This window comes from Danio rerio, chromosome 12 (genome assembly GCF_052040795.2).
Source record: "Danio rerio strain M-AB ecotype USA chromosome 12, GRCz13ab, whole genome shotgun sequence".
In the NCBI taxonomy this organism is placed as follows: domain Eukaryota; kingdom Metazoa; phylum Chordata; class Actinopteri; order Cypriniformes; family Danionidae; genus Danio; species Danio rerio.
Genome location: NC_141032.1, coordinates 45285024 through 45303580, shown reverse-complemented (window position 1 = coordinate 45303580; position 18557 = coordinate 45285024). Strand labels below are relative to the sequence as shown.

General features: G+C 35.3%; 2 protein-coding genes across 26 annotated transcripts in view; one reads left to right on the top strand and one right to left on the bottom strand.

The window, feature by feature from the left end:
* LOC141376869 (uncharacterized) overlaps positions 1 to 3371 on the bottom strand; it is a 601238-nt gene extending 597867 nt beyond the window's left edge. The window contains exon 1 of the mRNA XM_088651146.1: positions 3192 to 3371. The gene's annotated coding sequence lies outside the window, so the exon portion shown is untranslated. The remainder of the gene's footprint in view (positions 1 to 3191) is intronic.
* Positions 3372 to 3407: 36 nt separating this feature from the next.
* The window catches only part of LOC147834572 (uncharacterized), a 274792-nt gene continuing 259642 nt past the window's right edge, over positions 3408 to 18557 (top strand). For all 25 annotated transcript variants that reach the window (XR_015504597.1, XR_015504602.1, XR_015504603.1 and 22 more), the window contains exons 1-2: positions 3408 to 3583; positions 3779 to 3862. The gene's annotated coding sequence lies outside the window, so the exon portion shown is untranslated. The remainder of the gene's footprint in view (positions 3584 to 3778; positions 3863 to 18557) is intronic.

Below are 18557 nucleotides of genomic sequence, written 5' to 3'. Positions count from 1 at the left end.
TATACAGCATACAACTAATTTTATTTTAAAAACTTCATAAAAGTTTGAACTGATTCACGATTTCACATAAATCAGCATGCCAATTTTTTTCGGCTGTTTTTAGATTTGACCGTTGCACAAAAATAATAGGTTAAATAACAAAATGGGTTTTAATAAAACAAGTAAATAAAATAATTAATCAAATTAGATTACAAACAACCCAACAAGTTGTTTAGCATGTGTGCATCGCAGCTATTATGTTTACACATTTAAATATTAAATGTGTAAACATAATAGCTGCGATGCGCACAGCACACATTCTGAGGCGATTTAAACCACAATACAAAATGACACTCTATCAAACATATCTACAATGATAAGGAACATGGTTACCTGATGAATTATTAGCGCACAGCAATAAGACGCAAAGAAAGGACGGACTTTGAAGGAATAAACAATGTCAGGAAAGCTCCATTATAGTGCACTGGACAAGTCTGAACAAGTTCGCCAACGCATGCGAGATGCGGACAGTTCTATCAATGCAATCTCACAGCAATTTATAAAATTTTGGTTTAGTGGGTAATTTGTATGAATTCGTACAATTTAGTAGGATTTGCTTATCCCCCAATGACAGTGGGGGTTAGGGGTGGGGTTGGGTGCCATGCCTCCTTTTTAAAATCAAACATTTTCGAATGACTGAACTAAACGAATGACTGAACTGAATGACTGAACTGAACGAATTCGTACAAATTAGCCACTAAACTAACAAAACGTAAAATACTTACGTTTCCTCATAAGATCAGGCTGGTTCTGTACAATTACGCAATCTATCGTCTTATCAATTCATATCAGACCGATAATGAAATTATTAAAAATAGCATTGATCAGCCGATATTAATATGGCCGCCGATATATCGTGCATCACTATTAATTTTCACTTTTGGGGGTGAACTATCCATTTAATTATTGTTTATTAAAGAACACACAGTCACTTTACTATTGGAAATTCATCTGCAATGTAATGAAAATGTATTTTAGATTATTAGATTCAAATCTCTCTCTCTCACACAACCCTTTGTTTTTTTTTTTTGCTATTTGAATTTGACATTACTAGCGTCCCTAGAAGGCAAATGTGTAGAGTAGCAGATGTAGCGCTGATGTAAGTCATCACAGCTCTTTTGTCATATCCTTCCCTCAACCCCCTCGTTCTCCAGTTCTGGGTTAATTAGACCAGCGAATGTGCATGCAGGTTATCCGAGAACACTTTCCCCTCTGACATTTACCCACTCTCCAGCCTGAGGAGCATGTTTGATATGGGGCCCGTCTCCTCCGGCCGGCCCCTTGTTTGCCAGGCCTGTGGTGCGCTTGAATCTAATTGAACCTCATGAATAGAACAGAGGTGTCAACACGTCCAGATCTGGGGTCAAATGCTCAGGGTGCGACTTTATCACACATAAGCAGAGAGGAGAGCAAAAAGTGCAAGCTAATCAATCTTGACACACTGGATGGAGAGTAAGAAGGAAAAGCCAAAAAATAATTGTGTAAAGCAAATAGATACAGTATGAGTAAAGTTTAGGGGGAAATAAGTCACACTGATATCATAACTCAGTGTATTTTTAAAGACAATCCAAAACCAAACATAACCCTTTTACTTATTTTAATGAATGTACCCAGCAGGCACACAACATCATAAGACGATAGATTTAGGTCATGACGTCAGATGACCAAAATTCAATGTCTAGTCAGCGTCTAAGGACAACGTTATTTTGACGTCCAATCACAATGTCAAACAACGTTGATATTTGGTTGATTTTAGGCTGACCAAAATACAGCGTCTGATAGATGTCATAGTGGTAACGTCCACACAACGTCACGGTGTAACATGATCAGACACTGATATTTGGTACATTGTTGGTTGGACATTGATGTCAGCCTGGCGTTGGGTTCTGATGTCAACCCAATTTTCATTTTCAAACAAAATCAAATGTCCCCATGACGTTGGGGTACACTGGTGTTCAATGTCAATATTATTCCAAGAGTTCACACTTAGATCTGTTTGACAACTTGTTAGCAAGTTAGCAGGTTTGGCATGCTGTCCCGGGAGAGAACCCTGAGCTCGGAGATAGTTGAGCCCAGGTCTCCCGCCAGGTCCATAAAGCATGTGAGGGGAGTACGAGGTCAGGTGTTTTCGAGAGCTCCCCTCGGCAAAAGAGGAAAGGAGGAGAAGGGGTGGATGGGGGTTTCTTCAGAAAACGAAGATAAAGGAGTAGTTCTTAGCTAGGTTACTTATAGTGAGTTTGGATCAATCCGATTGGCTAGCCAATGAGTGTAGATGAGTGGCCAGCTGCAGTCAATCATATCACGTGCTCCTCTCGAAATTAGTTAGTGAAACTTCATGTCATGTTTACGTGCTGTGCCTGCAAGGCAGTAACTGGTTGTGTTTTAAGACATGATTTAATCAATCCAAAATTATTAATTATACTTTATCAAAATGTCTCTGAAATGGTTATTCTTCTACTTGCATCGCTTGCAAAGATTTATAGTAGGCTATAGTTTTATAGCAAATGTTTACTAAAGTGGTTGTGTGTGTGTGTGTGTGTGTGTGTAATGAGTATCATTTGTACGACCACTGTTTTACTACAAACATCATGGTTACGTATAGTTTATGTAACAAATCCCTGTTTAATTTGTGGATGCTGCGTACAATGACCATGTTTTTTCTTCTTCAGTTTTCTTTTTCATAGATTACATACATTTTTACAGCATGCTGTCATTTCAACCAGAATTAAAAAGCAGTTGCACATGATTTTATTCCATATTATTTCATATTTTAGAATAAAAAAATGGAAATTAGTCAATGAGCTAAAATATACTAGGATTGTATCCACCAGAAACATACTGATTTAATCCTTGTTCTATTTTTAGTGAATGCAAATAGAGTCGATTCCAAAGTCGACTCCAAAATTATGAATCGAGAATCGACTCCAAAAACCCGGAACCGAACACCTACTGGATCGCTTTTAATAATCAGCTGGTTAAAGCTTACCAAATGACCGCGTTTTCTTTGAGATGTCACCAAAAAGAAAGTCCCGTCAAGGCAAAGCAAGTCATTTTTTTAAATAATGTAAAATACTTGAATTCGGTATGACGTTTTAAAATCAATCTGCGATATCAGCCGATTTTATAATAAAACTTGATATGCCTTACGTTACCTATTGTTTGCATCATGTCACGTGTTCCACTGGGTTTTAAATCCCAAAATGTCCGTTTTGCTTGTGGTACAGCAATATAAATGCCCATTTCCATCAAATTGTCAGAAGCTTTATCAATTTATCAGTCTCGAATGGCTTCTTCAATCTTACAGTCAACCTTGAGTCCCATGACTATCGGATACCAAACAAGATAATTGAGTGATTCTGAATCAGTTCAGCGATTCGAATCTTTTGAATCTGTTCATTGATTCATTCCACACGTGTGAGGGGATGGCGGCGACTATTTTGTTTATAATCATTATTAAATCCTCTCTTTACAAGTGAATGCGCGATTCATTGACTCAAAAAGACCCAGAAACGTCCACTTATTCAACCAAGCAACGTCATTTCAGGTAAGTGCCACAAAAAGTTAGTTTTACTCAATGGAGTATTAAAACTGAGTTTCAACATAAAAAATAGTTTATTTCTTGTACATTTGAATGTCATTTTAATGGTTATCGAATGCTTATGTTTTAGCAAGTGTAATTGTTTCTATAGAAGCAAATGTTTTAAGTATCAGTCGTTATAGAAGTGTAAAATATTTGCAGGATGGTGATGAAGAAATTTGAATATGATCCTCGTACCTGCTACACTACAACTCAATGGATGCTCTCAGCATATGTAACGTCACTGTAAGTGGATTCAAAATTTTTCATTATATTTCGTAAAATGTTTTAGATTGATAAACTAATTCATTGAAGTACGTTTGGTTTTAAATTCACACATCTGGATGTTCTTCATAATAATATAATTTCAGAAAAGTATTTTAAATGGTGAACTCTGATATTCATTGACTGACAATATTAGTACACCAATGTTCATAGTCAAATAAATACACTCCTGGAAAAGTTTTGAAAAATCTGAAAACCCCACAAAGTTTTGGAAAAGTCATGGAAATTAGCTTAACAAATTTCTGTATACTTAAATATGGGTTAGTTGTCTTTATTTCTTTTCTATTCATGGCCAAACTCCTGCTTTCACATTATTATTGCTCTGTGAGCATTATCTAAATAAATTTTACTTATATATATATATATATATATATATATATATATATATATATATATATATATATATATATATATATATATATATATAAATTTAAACTAAATAGATTGTTGCATGTTTTATGATTTGCTGTAAAAACTTTGAACATGCATTGTTTTTCTTGTTATTTATACTACATTTACGTAGACATTACATGAAACATTAGGTCATGAAAATTTACTTGAAAGTCCTGGAAAAGTCGTTGAATTTTAGTTGTCAAAAGTGTATGAACCATGATGTTGTTTTAAAGTCATACCTGCGTTTCATTTCAGACGGAATATTCAAAGTACCATGTTAAACAAATTAGGGAGCCTGTCCTGAACAAATGTGTGATTATAAAACCAACTTTACCTGAATAACTAAATCATGGATAAAGCATTTAAATACATACAAAATAATTGATTGTGGTAGTTCTCACTTGATAACAGCTTTCCATATGTTGTAATGTCAGGGGGTTGCACAACCAATCAAGCTCTACTGTATTTCAATTTGGCGTAGAGTTGAAGTAAATTAGTCAAATCAGATGGATGACAACATGGACAGATTGCGTGACATGCCCTCATCCTAAAAAAAAAAAACACAAACAAATCTATGCAAGGCAAAAAGAATTAGGTTCAATTAAATATTCACCGTAAAATATCTGTTAAATAACAGTGATTCACATTTGGTTTGTTTATTTACAGTTGTAAATTACAACATAGGAGCTTGATCTCTGCTTTGTCAACTTTTAAATGTTGAAAATACAACTCTACAATTTAAAAAAAAGTGACTTTTGTTGAAATTTTAGTAGTTTGAAATGATTTATTTATATGTAAGACATATATAATAGAAATAATATATAGAGAAATAAGTCTGTAAACTAATAGAAAATGCACTTGGGGTTTATTAAAAGGTGTTTGTACCGTAATATACAACACTAAAAGAGAAAATATATCATTTTAAACTACCTAAAGTGTTAATAAATTTACCTTCTAGAACTTTTTAAGGTTAACTGTTGTTGGAAGAATGATTAATGACCCATAGTGCAATTCAAAAGCATGAATAAACAGGGAAAAATATTAATCACAAAATATGGAAATCTGCTAATTTACAGCTATTATTTAGAGTGTAGGTTCACTTGCAGTAAGGATAAACATGGTTTGTGCTGACAACAATGAGTTTTGCTCAGTGAATTACTGGCTGCTGAGAGCATGAAAGCATTGAAATTCAATTTCACACAATAAACAATTCCAGTGCTGTGTTGGGTCTCCTGGACTTGGCGTCCAATGTAAAATATCCTGAAGCGAAATCCTGGCTGTTTTAATATATTCAAGACATATGTGACTTTTGCTCACAAAGCCAAAGTTAAGCAGTCGCTCCCACCCCGAGCGTGGTGTTGGGGACACTTTTGGCCTTTTGTTTCCCTGGCTGTCAGAGCACAATCCCGGCGTTCCTGACATCAGAAATGAGACAGAATGGAAGTGAGTTCCTTTTTTTTTTTCTCGTTCTGCAGCGTTTGTTTTTCTGGCAGCCAGTTTTAACCCAGCCTCTCCTGTCATTTCTGAGTTCAGTGTCTGCTGAGAGGAGAAGGGGAAAAAAAGAAGGATGGTTTGGCCCGTTGTACTTGCTCTTTTGACCCCCATGTTGTCCATGAGCAGTGAAGGAGAACTTCTGACAAGCGATGTCAGGAGTGACAGGCGATCTGGTCGGGTTGAACGGGGACGTGAAGCTGCAGCATTTGATTTTTGGGGCCATTTTTTTTTTTTTAAGCCGGCTGCGTATGGGGCCACACCTGCCTCAGGGGCCAGTGCTGACAGAGAATCATGTGTGTGTATATGCTTGTTGGGTGTTTATGCTAAATAGTCGCAAAGAAGCCACCTGCTCTCCTCTGACGTAACAGTCAGTGTCCGGCATCACATGTTCAGTTTACATTTTCAACACCTTCACAATAGAGGCTGCCAACTGGAAACTAGGGCTGCACGTTATTGGACAAATTTGAACTTGTGATATTTCGTTTTGCTGCTAATATAGATTGTAATATGAATATGATTCACAAGAATATTTGAAAACCTCTATTTGGGAAGATTTCATTCATTTAGATCGTCTGGAATTATCAAAAAATTTTCTATGCAGTGCTTCTGCATAAAAAAATTTAAATTAAAAGCATTTATAAATACGACTTGAAAGTAAAATAGAAATAATGCTTTATGGTTTTCTGAGAATTCTAACAGTGTTTAAGTACAGAAATTAAACAATCAAACATAAAATAACAGAGTCATCGTTGTATAAATAATTTATAGATATTATTAATTTTATCTATTAAACTTTTATTCGATAATATGAAACTGAGATGTAACTATTTTGCATACACATTGCGATATCAATGCTCAAACAATATCGGCCCTGTTGGAAATCTAGGGAGCATGCGGGGAACTTGAGAGCATGGTAATGTAGAATATCTTGAGTCTGTTGTGATAGTGAGGTTCAGATTTAGTAGACTTGTTTGGACATTTGTGAAGTGCTTTTACTGTGTCTGGTTATGAAATGAGGAGAAATTTTTTATAATACAGTATTAACTAACTGATGATTGTTTTAGTTTAAATGTGGTTATGTTATGAATTGTAATATTATAGACATGGGTCAAATACAAAAGAAAGGGTTTTGAATTTTCCTACATATGTACATGCATGCATACACCAGGGCTGCACAATATATCATTTCAGCATCGTCATCGCAATGTGATCACTCGCAATAGTCACATCGCAGCAAATAAAATGTTGATTTTGTATTATAATTAATCAATTGCATGTGTTTTTGATGCCTGTGATTTGTATAATGATTTTAAAAACATTCAGGCATAAGAAATTGTTCCTTTTGTGACCTTAACTATGAATAATTTTATTGAATTATTTTTATTTTTATCATTCAGCTCCTATAATTGAATACTGTTAGACTCGGGAAATGATAAAACACTTACAATTACATCTTTTTTTAAAATTGTATTTATAGATTGTAGGGATGTAACGGTATCAGAATTTCACGGTACGGTAATACCTCGGTATGAATGTCACGGTACGGTATTTATTGAATCATTTACAGGAAAAAACAAAACTTATGAAAATACTCCAAAAAAGTGCCAAAAGTGTCAATGACATACAAATTAGCCATCTATCTGTAAGCTTTGAAATAGGAACTTCAATTTTAATAACAAAAAAATATTAAACCATGTAAAAAAATAAAGTTTAAATTTAGTATTGTTGAAAACTCATCACATTCAACATTTAATCACTCACTCACTTAGATAGAGATGGGTTTAAAGGAAAATTATCATAATAATATAATCTGGTAAAAGCTGGTATCTCTGGGTATTTACAATGTCCCCTGCAACAGAAAAAAACCCTCTCATTTGGGACTGAGGTTTCTGGGACAAGAGAGATATGACTTGGCCCAGGTTGACAGCAGTGGGTAACGTTGTGCATTGTCTTTCCCCCACTTGAGAAGACAAACCATGAGTGAGATAGAGATCTCATGTCTGCATCAATCTGAACAGTGTGCTGTGTTTCTGCAGTCCCCATGACTGATTATTAGTCGTATTCCCCAACTTGCAGGCACGTGCACACACAGTGCTCAACCTGTGCAGTGCACATGCCCTTTTTAGTCTTTGATAGAATGTTCCCTTCCAAAATGATCAAAAGTGCCCCCGCGACGCGACATACCCTCCGTCCCCGCTTTACAGTACGCGCGCGACAACACAGCTGATAAGAACTCGCGCGAAAACACCACTATTCAGGACGCGCGCGGCGACAACACCCGCTTTAGAGTTTTACAGCTCTTTTGATCCCCGCTTCTAGCAGCACACTCCATTTCCGCATTACTGGATCTGTAGCGACAACAGACCGCAAGGGATTATGGCCAAGCCTGGGCTTATGGGAATTGTAGTTTTCCGGTACCTCCCGTTCGCTTCATTCGCCTGAGCAAATTTTCTCAGAAGACCTATAGTTTTACCGAGTCATGCGACTACGGTAATATCGAAAAAAATTAATATTGCGGTATGACGGTATTTACAATACCGTTACATCCCTAATAGATTGTCATGCATGAGAAAACTCACAACACATGCAAATACAGAAATGCACTGCAAATAGCACAGACCACAATGAAAATGTGTCGGGGAACATCAAAGTTTAAAGATTGTTTATTAGATTTTATGAAAATGCAAATAATAAACATTAATTTATCAATCTCTGTCTAAACACATGCATGAAAATACTCGCACATACTACACATGCCAATACAAAAACGCACTGCAAGTTACAAGTCCAAAAATTTCATAGGTTTTATTTTATTTCATTTTATGGAGATGCACTTCCACTGCAGAATCATCCCTATTGATCTACCATTATTAATTCTTTCCAAATAGGGATATTACTGTAAGTCATCTGGTGAAATGATATTCATATCGCAATATATGTCGCTATATATATATATTGCAATGTTAGATTTTTTAATGCAATATCGTGCAGCCCTATTATAAACAGCTATAAATAAAAGACAATTTTAAAATCACTGTTAATTATTATGTTACTAATATTAATATGTCATTGAATGAGTATTTCTAAATGGTTTACAATATTTTTTTAGTTTTTAGTATTTTTTTTTAGTGTCCTATAAATCATGTAAAAATTCTGGGACAGTTATAATTTTGCTTAAAATTAAACGGGGTACAACATTTGATCCATATAGTCATAATAATAATAAAAAAAACTAGTAATATAGTTTTCTAATATTTACGTTTTCTTGCATTTATTGACAGTGTTTGTCAGCATATTGCTTGTTTCAACAGTAAATAAATATGATAATTAATATTATAATTATTACTTGTCACATATTACAAAAACTCCACTTATACTCAGGAATAAAATAAATATGAGTGTTACATTGAGAAACCGTAAGTAAATTGTATAAGTACAATCATTTTTAAAGAAAAACAAAGATTGTAAGTAAATGCTTTTATTTTCAGTGTTTTAACTTTTAAATTGACTTCCTGCAGCTGTTGATTTTTAAAAATCTGACAAATCTAAAAGTCAGGATTTTCTAAAGCAATTAACAATATGCTATGAAATCAAAAATCTTAAGTTCTGTTGACAGTACATTTCAAGAGGTCCCCATTTGGATATAATTACAAGTATGAATGTGGTGGGTTTGTCTGTTTTCTTTAGCGAGTTGATTAAATATGACGTTTTAGCAGTACCGTGTCACCTCTAAAGTGAAAACTGGCCTAGTGACTTGGCCTTGGCATGGTGGATTTTGGCATCGAGTGTAAAAATGAGTTGATGACAGCATTCTAATGGGCTACAGGAGGAGACAGACAGACAGAAAGAGCAAGAACGAGGTTGGTCACAGCGAGTGGTTACACAAGCAGGCACAAGTAGAAGAATTGTGACAACCCCCTACTAGCTGTTTCTTACACATTCAGTACACACACACAGACAACCACACACACAGCTTGCAGCTCCCTAAATCCCTGAATGAGTTCAGATATATCTAGTTTCCTCTTGAAGAGGAAGTTAACTGACTACATTCGCTACCCACCGATCAAGCCGCTGGCCAGCCACCATTTTAAACACAAATCCAAGTGAAACATGACATTTTGAATCTAGGCAAGGGCCGGTATAAGATTCTGACGGCATGATATCCTCGGATAATATTGTCCTGGTTTCACAGTATTGTGATTGCTGCTCTATAATATGTCTCAGTTTAAAAAACAACAACTTTTTCCCCATTGAACACATATATTTTAATAAACGCATCACGCTAAATAATTCAGAAAAATCACTGACTTCTGCTCTCCATTAGTTTCAAAAACCGATTTGTAAAGGCGTCTTTGGATATCTTTCTTCTCTTTGGATATAAAGTAAGCCACTGCAGACCTTCTGCATGCTTGAATGTTGGTGTATGAGCGATTTTTGGTTTTTCAGGAGTTTGCTGAATCATGGGCTGACTCATAGATTTTGATATGGAGGGTCCTTTTGCTTGAAATACTGTTGCTTTTGCTTTTTTTTTTCAACACTGACCAACATTTTAGTGTTCTATAAGTCAGTGTTCCTTAACCTTTTTTATCACCTTGGACCAGTTAACGCTTGATAATTTTATAGTTGGGGGGCAGGGTTGGATAGCGTTTTTTTTCATAACCATAAACCGTTTTCTCAGAGGATGACAAGCTATCACAGCTGTCACTCTGATACAAGTTTTATTTATGGAAAAAAATGGAAAGCAATGCAGTGTTTGGGTGTTCTGTGTTTGTCTGAGATAATTAGTCTACCAGAATATGTATATTCCATACAAGCTGATCCATCAATTCTTGTCATGTGACACGGCGCAACCGTGACACACCGATTGTACATGAACTCTAGAAAAGAGGCGGTACCAGTATTTGTGATGGAATTTATTCAAGCCTTTCTGAAATGATGAGTCACACGCAAATGCTGTTTGCAGCACACACACACACACACACACACACACAAACACACAAATATATATATGCATTTGCTGACACCATGCGGCCGTGATTATAGAGGTTAAGAATTACAGTACATAGCGATTTTATTGTATTTATTACAAACATGCTCTGTTTTAAAAACTTTTTGAACTTATAAAACTTATAAAAATCAGTTGTAACAAATATTTGAATCCCAGTTTATTTGCAAATCGATGTTCTGTGGACGTGTGTATAGATGTTATTATACAAAAATGGGGCTTGTCAATTCGGTGACCGGGAAAAACCACACTACATCACGTTGCGGTGGGCCTCAAAATCACTGGGAATTGGGTCTTATTTTAACGTCAGGTATAATTTCCAAACAGCTTTCAAAAGTTGATTTTCGTCATAGGTGACTTAACTTTAAATTGACTTCCTGGTTGTTTTAAAAACTGACAAATCCAGATGTCAGGATTTTTAAAGTTCTACTGCAGTAAAACTCATTAAGAAGTCTATTTTTAAGTTAAAATAGATTTAAAAATTAAAAAAAAAATAAAAATAATCTTACAGTTGAAGTCTATTTTCTTTCCCAATTTCTTTTTAACAGAATTTTTTTTGAAGATTTTTAAAAACATAATAGTTTTAATAACTCATTTCTATTAACTGATTTATTTTATCTTTGCCATGATGACAGTACATAATAATTTACTAGCTATTTAGCAAGTTAAATAGTATTCAGCTTAAAGTGACATTTAAAGGCTTGACTAGGTTAACAACTAGGCCAGTGTTTCCCAACCCTGTTCCTGAAGGCACACCGATATTACACATTTTCAATCGCTCCCTAATCAAACACACCTGAATGAACTCTTCAAAACATTAGAAGAGACTCCAAAACCCGAAATCAATGGGTCGGATAAGAGAAACATCCAAAATATGTACTGTTGGTGTGCCTCCAGGAGCATTGGGAAACACTGAACTGCAAGTAAGGTGAATTAGGCAAGTCATTGGAGGGTTTGTTCTGTAGACAATCTGGAAAAAAAATGGTTTAAGGTGGCTTATAATTTTGAGCTGCTTTTATTTTAGCCAAAATAAAACAAATAAAATTTTCTCCAAAATAAAGCATATTATGGGAAATACTGTGAAAAAAAACAACAGGAATAAAATAAATATGAGTGTTACATTGAGAAACCGTAAGTTAATTGTATAAGTACAATCATTTTTAAAGAAAAACAAAGATTGTAAGTAAGTGCTTTTATTTTCAGTGTTTTGACTTTTAAATTGACTTCCTGCAGCTGTTGATTTTTAAAAATCTGACAAATCCAAAAGTCAGGAATTAGGCAAGTCATTGGAGGGTTTGTTCTGTAGACAATCTGGAAAAAAAATGGTTTAAGGTGGCTTATAATTTTGAGCTGCTTTTATTTTAGCCAAAATAAAACAAATAAAATTTTCTCCAAAATAAAGCATATTATGGGAAATACTGTGAAAAATTCCTTACTTTGTTAAAAATAGTTTGGGAAATATTTAAAAAAGAAAAATAGACTGATAATATTGACTGCATTTTCTAGAACGTTATACCAGAAATTTTTAACGGTTCTAAATCGTTGACTTTTCCAAACTGCGGTAAACCTTGAAACACATTTCCTGTCAGTTTTTTGCTTTAGCATAAAATAAAAGGCTTTTTTTAATGATTTTGTGGGTGACTGCACATTAAAAGAGCCAGTTAAAGGCCGAGCTCTCTTTCTCTTTCTCTTTCTTTCTACTCGTCCTCTATCTTTCCCCTTGTCTTGTCCGTGGAAGGCTGACCCTGTGTGCCGTGGTCTTTGTGTCGTATTAAAAGGTCACCGTTGCTGGCAGCTCTTAGCACTTGGCAGGACTCTGTGGGCTTCGGTGGAGCTGTGAAAACCAGTCTGTCATAATTCCTCCACACAACCCCAGCACTTCATGTGGAAAGGGCCTGTCACAAAATATGAACCGCCCTGCTCTTTGTTTCAATTTTTTTTTTGTTCCTTTCTGTTTCGCAATGACTCGCATTTCGTTTTCTTTTCCAGCCCTGCAGTCAAATGACCCACGGCGAGGGGGGAATTGTGGGTAAAGGATATATGTTAGATTTACAGCACTGATAAAGGGGTTGTACTGACAGATGGAGAAAAAAAATAAAATACACGTCCGAACATATATAGTTAATGAAAACGCTTCAGGAAATAGTCCAAGTTCTTTCGTGGCGATATAAAAAGTTTAATATATTTTGGTGATTTACTGTAGTGTGTTGCTCGAACACTCTCTGATGTTATGTTACAGCAAAGGCATTCTTTGATTTGAACTCATAATTTAAGTTGGATTGATTAAAATATCATAAATTGTGACTAAATAAAAATTTCTGCATACTTAAATATGAAGTATTTTATTTCTTAAGTATTTATCATTATATATTTGGGAAGCAGACTTTCTACAATAATGATATATGCAACTGTCTACCTAATCTAAAGTAAGTTGATCAGCCTGTTTTTATTGTTATATTAATTATGCTTGCAGATTTGAGGACATCATAATACTTGAAAAAAATCATGTGTAATATTTGTAATTATATTAATGTTTAGTTGAATATTTATATAAAGATTATTGAATATTTATATAAAGATTATTTGAAAAAAAAAAACAGTTGAACAGTGGAAATTATGAATAAAATAGGTAGAAAACTATGAAAATGTATATTTAGTATGTTGGATATTAGGGCTGTGCGATTAATCGCAATCGCAATTTGAAATGCTGCGATTAGCTAATTGCAAGATGCTGCAATATGAAATATGTATTATTTAATTTCCCCCACCCAGAGCAAATCAACAGGACATCGGTAATATGGGAATATTTTGGTTTCAAAGTCACAAACTTAGAACAAAACCAGGTAACTCTTAATAGCTGGTGCAGAATTATTGGCACAACTTCATCAAATAGCAATATTGGTTAAAAAAAAATCGCAATTAGATTTTTTACCCAAATCGCACAGCCCTACTGGATATACACATTATACATATGAATTAATTATTAAATATTAAAATATTAAATATTAAAATATTAATTAAATTAATTAAATATTAAAATACATGCATGTTAGGGCTGCACAATATGTTGTTTGTGCACCGATTTCACTATGTGTGCATCTGCAAAGATATGTAATGTTGAGTTAGGATAGATGACCAGAAACCACAGGTCAAAACACAAGTTTTGATGAGACACTGCTGTATTGAAGCGTTACAGATTAAAAGTTTATCATTTGCATGTGTTTTTAGGGCCTGTGTAGGCATTTAATGAAAATTTGAAGCATTTTAGTAGTACATAAAAAGGTTTTATAAAGATTTTATTAAATTATTTATATGGTAAAGACTATACAGTGCTATTTTACTATTTATATTTTTGCTATATTTTTCCATTTCTGTATCTGAACACTACTGCTCTCTCCAGAAAAACATAAAGCAAAGTTTAATTTCACTTTTAATATTAGCTTAATTGTGCTTATTTATGACTAGTTTAAAATATATTTATATTTCACTCCCCTACAAAATTATCAAGTAATGACTTTGCAAATAGAGCTGTTTAAGTCATCTGTTGAAATTATATCTCAATATATGTATATGTATGTATATTCTGTAGGAGTGCGTAACATAAAATAAACAATGTACTAGCATAGAGGAATTTATTAAAGAAAAATATACAAATCAAATAAACAGCTTTTCATTGTTTTTACAGATTATAAAATAGTCGATCAGTATTCAGGTAAACAATAATAACAAAATGAAATGTAAAATAATACTGCGTAGTCTTCATTTTATAAATAATAGCCTAGTGGTTAGAGCGCTGACACATAACTCTGAGGTGTTCATGGTGACCCGCATTCGATTCCCAGCTCAAGGTTCTTTGCCGATCCTTCCCCTGTTTCTGCTCCCCACACTTTCCTCTCTGTAATCTCCACTATTCTGTCCAATAAAGGTAAAAACCCAGATAAAAAAAAAATATTTAAAATAGTTTCTTATGGCCGAATGCCTTTAAAGCCCTCACACAGTCACAGGCCTAAAAAAACACTTGATAAACAAGGAATTACAATTTAGACTCAACATTATATATATATTACATAATATTATATATATATATATATATATATATATATATATATATGTCTATGTATATATGTGTATACACACATATTTATTTATATATATATATATATATATATTTATATATATATAAATCTCAAATCTGTAGAACTAGTTATAAAGGCTAGATGCTTGACATTTTTTGCAGTGTACTATGCAAGCAACAGTCACATCACATACAGTGGATGTGCTGTCAGTGACTTCTATTCCATTCTGTTCTTTGTTGACACCTTCCGATTATCAGATGTAGATTTAGTTTTTCTTTTTTCACGCCACGGATCTGACCCGTCTGAACTTTGTCACTTAATTTGTGCTTTACCAAAGCTAAAGGACCGAGAGAATTGCTGTGTGCGGTGCGCGTCTCCTCATATCCCTTTCTTTTTCGCACCTTCACTCCATCAGTGTCGTTTCCCAGCTTCTTCTCCACGACACCCTCTTTTCCAGCCTTTTCCCGCGACTTCATTTGCACGTGCTGTACATTTCTGAATCCACCGGCAGCCTCTCTTTACCTCTGACTCTCTCCCTGTGTCTTTCTCTCTGTCACCTTCTTGCATACTACATTAAACCAGGTGTCACGTCATTAAACACCGCTCTTCTCCGTTTGTGAAAAACGTGACCCCCATTTCCCTCATTTTTCGCTCCGAGAAAGAGGTGCCAACAGAGTAATTAACTGCCGTCACATCGGTGCGCGCACACTTCCTGTCAGCGTTTCGTCCTAACAGGGTCTCTCTCCTCACGCTAATGATGTCATTCAGGAAGGGAAGAGTGCGAGAGAAACCCGCTAAGAGTTTACAGCATGTCACGTCTTGTAAGTGGAAACAGTTCATCTCAATGCCAACACGTTTTGCTGTTTAACATACTAATACGCACCCCGCGATTTGCCGTTATTAAAAATGATCTCTTTTTAGCTGCGCCTTGGAAAAAGATGACAATCATTTTGTTGGCTTTGGCTGGTTTAATCGGGAGGGCCGCTAGCTGATTTGATTCAATTTGGTTCCGGCTGTAGTTCACTTCCTGCGACAAGAGCTGCGACTGCAGAAAAGAGCGGCGGAGAGAAGGATTGTGCTTTGCCGTATACATGCTAACCTAATTGCATCTCAAATGCGCAATTCATTCCACATAGCCATGGGCTTTTCATTCTCAGGGCCCCGAGAAGAAACAGGAGCAGTTTATATGTAAACTGGAGTCTCTGGCTTTATAAAGTGAATTTCAGCAGCAAATAATGCACTCCATATCAAAATTGAGAAGGGTAATAGGAAATTGATTGTGACAATGCAATATTAGAGGGCCATCTCCATAATATTTTATTTATCATAGTTTCCACCTTTTATCGTCAGGGGAGCGCTGTTTCATCTTGCTCCGCAAACTGCAGTCTGCAGAGATTTTGACCTCAATATTTTCACTTAAATGAACATACTGTGTAAGGAACTACATCTTTTTTTTTTCTCTCCATCTTTGGCTGCGGGTAAAGTCATGCATAAAAAACAATTCATTTAAAGCCTCTAAATATTTTCAAATTATGGCTAGTAATTTTTGCCACCGTCTGATGCTCTGGGGAGGCCGTTCGAAATGAACCTATAATTCAATTTAAGGACTGCGTATTTCGGTCTTTTATGGTGAAAGTAATTTCAGGCTTTCTGTTAAATTGTTGCATCAGATTCTCGCAACGCAAGTGATAAGTGTCATTTGAAACATTATGGAAATTCATTCTTTCTCGGGGATAAACAACATTTTCTTCTACCGCCGGATGAGGTTTGATTTTCAGTACTCCACAATGTTCTGCAGACAGTGATTAATAAGTAAATAAAATGAAGACTGAAATAAAGTTCTTCATTTTGAGGGAAGAAGTGTCACAATCTTATAATTGCATCAAATCAGAAATATTTAACAATTTAAGCTTAAAAACAACAGAATCCCACACCGATAAAGAGTAAAATATGTGACGACTAGCCCTGACCTCTTCTATATAGTGACTGAAGCCGTCTGTTTCTGATGTTGTGTCACAATATTTCATCCATTCATTCATTTACCCTTGACTTAAGGCTGATTTATACTTTTGCATGAAGCGCATGCGTATGCTCCGGAACAGCCTGCGCATGGTCGTATAGCCCTTGCTTTGGCTGTCGCCGACGCTGGCGTGCACCTCTCAAAAATGTAACTGTACACAACGCATTGACACGTAACACAAACTCTGTGATTGGTCATCTTAGTAGCGCTGAAGAGTGTGGGCGGGACCAAGAGCCACACAAACCCGTTGGAGCGAGTGTTTACAATTGTGGAGTCCTGTGGAGCTCCAGATGAAAACGTTTATTTTGTGTTAACCTTATGAATAAAGTTGTTGCTCTTTCGCTAGCTCCCGCCTTTAGAATGAGCAAGTTTGAGCCACTTGTACATTAGGTGTGTGTAGCGATCAGAAAAAACAAAACACCAGCGAAGAAACTCGAAACAGGAAAATAACCTCACTGCCAGCTAACATTTTGGAAGTGTTATTGCAGAGCAGCACAAACAGCGTGCAGAAGTATAAATGCATAACTATGAGCAAGGCATGGGCCATGTGTCACTCCAATCACTCAACGCAAAATTATAATCTTTAGTCTCCATTTCAGAGGTTGCCACAGTGAAATGAACCACCAACTATTCAAGCATACACAGTTGATGCCCTTCCAGCCACAACCCAGTACTGCGAAACACCCATATTCTCTCGTGTTCACACACACTCATACACTACAGCCGATTTAGTTTATTCAATTCACCTATAGCGCATGTCTTTGGACTTTGGGGGAAACGAGAGCACCCAGAGGAAACCCACGGAAACACTGCGAGAACATGAACACTCCACACTAGTGCTGGGAAATATTACAAAAATTATCACATTATCATGTTTCGTATAATTCGATATTGATAATTATTTAATATATTTTTAAAAATACATTTAGAAATATTAGGATTTTTTATTTATTTAACCACTTTATTTTAATTTACCAACATTAATAAGACCAACAGTTTTAATAGTCAAAAACAAAAATATGTAAACAAAATATCTGATCTCTTTATAATAACATAAACATAAGTATAAAAGAGACTCTTAAACTTGATAGATAAAATGTTACAAAGTGTGTGCAATGGTAAAGTGCAAATACTAAACAATCAAAGCAAACTTTAAGGTGTGAAAAACAATGATACAGGAAACCTCAAACTATGTCAACAGCACAAATCATAATAATCGAATCTGAGCTTGCAAGTAAAGGAACCAGCCATCATTATTCAAATACATACTGTACTGCAACATTACAAATCGTGAAGTTGAATGACTACAATACCCACTATGCTAAATATATTTCAGATAAGAGGGTTGGTGGCTGGGATGCACAAGAAAAGAAACCAAAAAGCCACTCTGGCGACATTTTTTTTATAATCTTCTCAGTGCTGCTATACGACACTCATTTTCGCATGTGCTGTTATTCTGACCTGAAGTGACTAACACGTGCATGTGGATAACTTGACCATTTACAATTGACTTTGTGCTCGCGCTCCCCTGGGATCTTACATAACTTAATGACCATCAAGCATTTTCTCAGAGGATAGTAAATAGATAACCCATTGCTGCAGCTCCGATGCAAGTTTATGGAAAAAAGTAAAAGCACTGCAGTGTTTGGACGCACTGTTTGTCTGAGG